General features: G+C 41.0%; 1 protein-coding gene across 3 annotated transcripts in view; it reads right to left on the bottom strand.

The window, feature by feature from the left end:
- Window positions 1–1,799, bottom strand: part of LOC308401693 (programmed cell death 1 ligand 1-like) — a 14,374-nt gene extending 12,575 nt beyond the window's left edge. For 2 of the 3 annotated variants that reach the window (XR_013972590.1, XM_080890033.1), the window contains exon 1: window positions 1,596–1,799. The gene's annotated coding sequence lies outside the window, so the exon portion shown is untranslated. The remainder of the gene's footprint in view (window positions 1–1,595) is intronic. The other variant, XR_013972591.1, reaches the window with a different exon arrangement.
- Window positions 1,800–6,923: the final 5,124 nt, after the last annotated feature.

The following is a 6,923-nucleotide window of genomic DNA, read 5'->3' as shown; positions in this document are numbered from 1 at the left end:
CAAATTCATCTGCTGAAACAGGCCGATGACCAGTGGCTCTAAAGAGTCTACTGTAAGTGATGTAATAAAAGTCAAAAGAAATTTACTACTTAGTTATTCACAAGCAAAATGTACACAAAACAATAAAATAAGAACCAGTTTAAAATAAACAAAACCAAACTATGTGATTTGGTTTTGTTTATTTTGCAATTTACCTTAAAGAAACGGAAAACATTATGACACGATGGCCTGGGTGACTGAGAACCTTTACAGACACTATGAGCAGTGTTGCACACATACATGCAGCTCAGATTGTTTTTGAAGTGCCTCTAAATGCAGTCAAGCTTTTTAGGGTCCCTAAGCGAGAAGTATGCAACGAAAAAAAAACAGGGTAGGAACAATGCAATATAATGAAAAGCGCTAAATAAAATGATAGCTCATTATCGGCTTAAGGCAAAGCCTCCGAGGACATTCACAGGTCACATTTACTTTAGCCATGCAAACTGGGTTTGCACTCCCGTGCAGCCAGGCTACTCAGGCTGTTTATGTTAGTAACTACATAAACTGTAATCTACTACCAACAGTCAAGATCTTAACCCCTTTTTATTTGTTCTTGTTTCTAATGTCTCTGTAAAGCACTTTGAATCACCTTGTTGTTGAATTGTGCTATACAAATAAACTTGCCTTGCCTTGTGTGGTGTTCGTATTTTTGTTACACAGCCAGTGTTCATGGGTCTGGTGGACCTGCTAGAGTTTTGGCTTTCCAAATTAACACTATCAAACAATTTTATGTTAAATTACTCAACAGATGTTTACTTCATCCCAATTACAAGACATATGAACAGCAAACATGGTTAATTTTTTCCCTTTACCTTTGTTAGATCACATTTATGAATTAATGTGCTTCTCGTTTTTCTTTTATATAAAATGTTATAAATAAATCAGTTATAATCAAGTGGAGTGAGTGGAAAGACACAACACATTTACACGTGAAAAAATAATTAATTGTTTAATTTTTCTTTTGAAAAAAACTGAACACGGGTCTCACAGACCCGAACACCATACAAGGGTTAAATCAAAATAACACCGCAATATTCAAAACAGACACAGAATATTCAGCGTGATACTCGAAAATGTTAGTCTACCACAGGTGGGACTAATGATCTGACCAATTTCTCCTTTTTTCTACATACACTAAAGTGAGTCTGTGTCCTTTGAGGACACGAAGAAGAAAATGGCGACCTAACTTAACTTTCGGTTTCATTCTGACGAAAGGTTCTGTTCGGCGGCTCTAAGCTTGGCTAATTTCAGCTCTGATATCAATAACGTGACTGCATGACTATTTTTGAATTAACGTTTGTGCGTTTTAATGTAGCTGTAGCTGAGTTTAAAACAACTGACACTTTCTGCACAGACGGATGTATTATTTTTTTTTCTGATATGAAGAAGAATCGAAAACGTTTTCAAAGTTTCAAACCCTTTTAAAGTTTTCGAATATATGTACTAAGTTTAACAACATCAATTTTAAACTTTTTTATGGTGTAACATTACGCTACAAAAAAGGTCACCGACGGTATGTGCATGCAGGCGTCTTCAGATGTGCGCTGATTACTTACTGCGTATCTGCAGGTCGGAAACAGAAGAAACTCGGAGTCTGCAAAAAGACAGACAAACTCTGAAACTGCTCTCCGATTTTCTCCACTTTACTCCACAAGAAGTCCAAAATATTGAACTTTACGGAAAAGACAAACAAATGGCGACTATTCTTCCGACAACGGAAGCGCTCGCCGCTCACGCCCTGTAGCTACGTCACGACGGTTTTTTTTTAATTCCCTTCTAGACGACTGTAGTCTGAAACTCACTGAAACAGATGATGAACGCAATGAAAAACGACCGATCGTACCGTTTAAATATTTTTCATAACCTATTAAAAATTTACAACAACCGACCTTAGTGTTCTCCTTCAGGTCGATTAGCTTAGAACTTTGTTTTATCGCTTCTCTTTGAACAAGATAGAAATTTAGTAACATGGCCTTACAAACCCAACAGCGACATCTTAAGAGATCCACAGCTTATGGCTCTTCAATGGGGTGTCACAGGGTCCACAGGAAAAAAAAATTGTAAATGTAAAATAATAAAATAAATATTCTTCTGTAGCAATAACAAAGTATAACATAAATTATTCTGTAGTAATTACACAAGAATATCCAGTATTTTTACCTTTAGAAGATAAATTATTGAAATTAAATAATGATTTTCAGCAAGTTTAGTTATTTTACAATGTAACGCAAGTACATTGTAAGTAACTGTATTTAAAATACCTAAAAATGAACAGTAATTAGTTACTCTACTTTTTCAGTGGAAAAGTAATTTAAATAATTTAAATATAATTTAAATACACCCAACACTGGTTTTAATCTTTATTTAACCAGCAAGTCAAACTCCACTCTCCCAGCCCTTTTCAGACACCGCTTCCTGTAGATGTCTTTTATGGCAGTAACTGGTGCTCCTGAGTGAGGTGAGGTGAGGATGATGAGCAGCAGGATCCTGCAGATCATCTTCTCCCTGTGACGATAAAATTTGATTTGAGGAAGAACCTTTTCACACACACATATATATGTTTTAAATAAAAGTATAAAAAACTCAGCAGAGCTGAATCTTGTCTCACATGAACTTTCTCATCTTCTAAAACATTTTGGCGGCTACCCCTCAGCCTCTCAGCAGCTGCACTTCTGGTAAATGTGAAAATCACAGGTGATCTCAGAAAAGTTGACTCTGAACTTGAGGTCAAGATCACAGGGATTCAAACTCATCTCAGAGCTGACAACCTGTCTCTGAAAGTGGACAAAACAAAAGAGATGATTGTTGATTTCAGGAGAACACGGAGAGATCACTGCCCACTTAACATCAGTAGATCCTCTGTGGAGGTTGTCAAGAGCACCAGATTCCTTGGTCTCTACCAGGTGGAGAACCTCTCCTGGTCCCTCAACACCAGCTCCATAACCAAAAAGCCCAGCAGCGTGTCTACTTCCTGCAGAAGCTGAGGAAAGCCCATCTGCCATCATCCATTCTTACCACCTTCTACAGAGGGACTGTCGAGAGCATCCTGAGCAGCTGCATCACTGCCTGGTGTGGTAACTGCACCATATCGGATTGCAATACCCTACAATGGATAGTGAGAGCAGCTGAGAAGATCACTGGAGCCTCTCTTCCCTCCACCAAGGACACTTTCAGCACCCGCTCCATCTGCAACGCCACCAGCACTATGGAGGACCTCACACACACTTTTCACCCTGCTGCCTTCTGGAAAGAGGTACCGGAGCATTCGGGCCCTCACTGCCACACTATGGAACAGTTTCTTCCCCCAAGCCGTCAGACTCCTGAACACTCAGTGACTGGACACACACACACACACACACACACACACACACACACACCCATTGCACTGTCTTGTGTCTGTGTCGCCCTGTTCTGTCTAGTGTTGCACTGTCTTGTCTTGTTTTCTTAGCAGTTTTTTGGCACATTGCACTTTACGTAGTCCCGTGTTTTTCTATTATATGTCATATGTAGCACCAGGGTCTCAGAGGAAAGCTGTCATTTCACTCTGTACTGTACGACTGCACATGGTAATGACAATAACAGACACTTGACACTTGACAGAGTCTGCAGCCACAGTTTCAGTGCAGCTCACCAGCACATCAAGAGTTAATGTTCGTCTATGATCCAAATCATGATCATTGTTCTGTGCACACTTTCAGCTACAAGATGTAAAATTGTCTGTTGACATCAGAGTGAAGTGTGTTGTTTTGTTACTCCAGAAACATGTTTAGATGTTTGCAGGCTGAGTTTATCTGTACCCGTCCTTGTGTTTCTCCGTCTCTGGCAGCTGCCTCTACGAACCATGAGCTCCTCTCTACGAACCTGGAAGAACATGTGAAGTATTTCCTGTTGATTTTACCCGGTGCATTTCACTCACTGACCTGCAAGATAAAAACTAAATATCAGTGTAACAGATTTTCATTTCATCAGAGCTCACAGATAAGTTGAGCATTAGCCAACAGGGGGCGTTTCTCACCAGAAAATAAATGAGGCAAAATTAAACAGGTCATGTGATCGGTGTTCTTTAAAAGTTCCTTACAGACTCACTGGTTTATTTGAAAGTTGCACGTTAGTGCAGGATAAACAGGTTAGTTTGCTGCACTGTGATGGATTTAACAGAACAGTGTGTGACTGCTGCACAGTGGCTGTGGCTTCATGCTCAGTTTGGTTACATCAAGTGTAGCAGAGATGAATTTGCAGTTAAGCTCATGATGCTTAGATTCACTGAATTCCACCTTCATACCAGCTGAATAGTGTCTAATATAAAGACAGCATAAACAATTTACTGTCAGTGTAGAGGATGGAAATCAGCCTGTTCAACTCATAAAACATCAGCTGACATCTGGTTGAATTCACTTGTGTAAATCCACAAAGAGCAGCAGGTCAGCTGATCACAGCCTGTACATTCAGAAAATCTACTGAAGCTCTCAATAGAAATTATGTGAGTCATGATTCTTTTCAGACACTGAGCCATTACAACTGATTTTAGGGTTCCTCCACCTGCTGAATCCACTTCAACCCCTGACTCCTCATTTTCCTGTTTAGAGACAAAGTCGCCCTCGACAATGTAGGCAACAAAAAATAGAGCCACTTTTTATTTTCCTTCTTTTTCTCTGCTCATGAGGCAGAGCTCAGCTACTTTTTACTTTCTTACTCTGAGTACATTTCAGAGCCTGTACTTTTTCACTTTTAATTAAGTAAAGACATTGAATCAGTACTTTAACTTTTACTGGAGCATTTTTTAACACAGGTATCTGTACTTCTACTTACGTACAACATGTGTGTACTTTTGCCACCTCTGCGTATCGGCCACATTAAAGTCTCCCTCTTCTGTGGTGCCGCCTTTACAATGTGTTAAAGTCTTCTTCATCATGATCTTGTTTCACCTCTGAGGGGAAATTTTGATGCTGGTCCTCTTTGTCTGTTCACTGCCTGCTGGAAACTTACCTTCTCGCTGCTGCTGCTCTTCCTCTCAGCTTCCCGGAGTAAGTCTGAAAACTCACCCGCCTGCCCTCCTGTCTGCACCTCTGCTCTGAAAAAGGAAAGGAAAGGTTAGACATGTTGTTCTTCTCCTCACTCCACCACACACCTGGAGAAACCCCCTCTCTGCAGCACTTGGCCTTGACAGCACAAGGTCCTGGTCCACGTTTACATGTCTTCATAAGTTAACAGATGTGAAGTATTTTCACATACGGCCCTTAAAGCTTTTGTTAAAATGCTCCACAACACTTGGTTCAATCTGGCTTTATGCAGAGAAATGTGTGATGTTAAACTGAACCATCAGCTGATGCAAATGTTTATTATTAAACTCCTCGCCTTCATCTGTTGGAAGTTTAACAGGTACACGTCCCTCACTCATCCTCAAAAGCAGATGCAACAGATGCTCCTGCCTTGGTTTGAAGACACCTGCATGCATACTTAGAAAATCCATCTGTACATGTCAGTAAGTGTCTCACATTATCATTATCTGCACAATATTCACCCATATCAGCCAAATCAGCCTCAAACTGTTTGTCGATTCCACCAATCAAAACTCTGTTTCTGGGAAAAAGTCTTCTTGCTGGTTTATGAAGTGTGTAAGTATCCTCCCTCTTTAAACAATGACAATGTTTCACCTCCAGTAGTGACAACATTACACCTGCTTATTCCCCTGCAGCTTTGAGAGGGTTATTCAAACTGCCCAAACCCACCAACTGAGCAGGGTCATGATATCATTTATGTCATGTGTTTTCCACGATCGCTATGAGACACAAGTGGTCAGACTCTGAGTGTTAACACATCTTATTTCATCCCCATCACACAAAAACACTCAGCAGTGCGCGCCTGTTTTATGCTTCCCACATCAACAGTTTCTCCTCTTGTGCAACAGACTTGCTGTGATCCAGGGAATTGTGCACCACATCATCATTTGTGTTACGCAGAACAAAGTGCACTTTATTCAGCTTGAGCCTGGAAGCTGATAACGAGCATTCACTAATGTGTCGTTAATTCAAACTGGAAATGTAAGGCTGGAAACCTGTTTCAGAAATCCTCTGGATCGTACCATGAATCTCATTTGTTTCGCTGTTTAAAGGAGGGAAGGTGTGTTTAGATGATGCTTGCTGGTTGTAACAACCAGTATCCCCTGACACCACACCCTGAACCCACTGCTCCACTCCTCCCCTGCAGCCGAGCACAAACCACACTGACCACACACTGCTACTAAGAATCAACATGAACACGACAGAATTAACCAGCATTGTTAAAACAACAACTATCGAGGGCACACATTTGCTGGCTGTCTTAACTTGTTATCAGCTCCCAACACACATTATCAGCACATTTCCACACATGAGTGTTGTGAACACTGAGTGTTTATGTCACAAAAGACAAACAAGCTAATTTTTCACACTTTAACGATTCACTGGATAAATTTACATCTGAGATAAAAACATGTTTTAGTGAAAAACTGCACATCCATGTTGTTTTCTGGAAGTGGGCGATGATTCTCGGGCACCGGGCGTACTGGTGGAGGCTTGGTGGGTGCAGAACCAGACGATGGTGTGGTAACCACAGCCGACGAGACTGGACCAGATGGCAACGTGGCAGCCGCAGGCGATGGAGCTGATGGTGGAGCAGGTGGTGGATGAAAGGGCTCACCAGAGCTTTCAGCAGAGGATGGCAGCAAGTGAACAGGGCTAGAGAGGGACCTGGAAACAGAGCTAAAGCCTGAACAAGTAATAGAGCTAAAAACTGAACTAGAAACTGAATTAGAGGCTGAGCTGGTGATAAAACAGGAAACTGAGCTGATATATGAGCTAATGGCTGAAACAAAAGTTGTAGTGGTGGTTGTGATGATGGTTGTT

This window comes from Rhamphochromis sp. 'chilingali' (genome assembly GCF_963969265.1).
Source record: "Rhamphochromis sp. 'chilingali' genome assembly, chromosome: 1".
In the NCBI taxonomy this organism is placed as follows: Eukaryota; Metazoa; Chordata; class Actinopteri; order Cichliformes; family Cichlidae; genus Rhamphochromis; species Rhamphochromis sp. 'chilingali'.
Note: the sequence above shows the minus strand (reverse complement) of the source record. Positions and strands in the feature narration are given on the sequence as shown.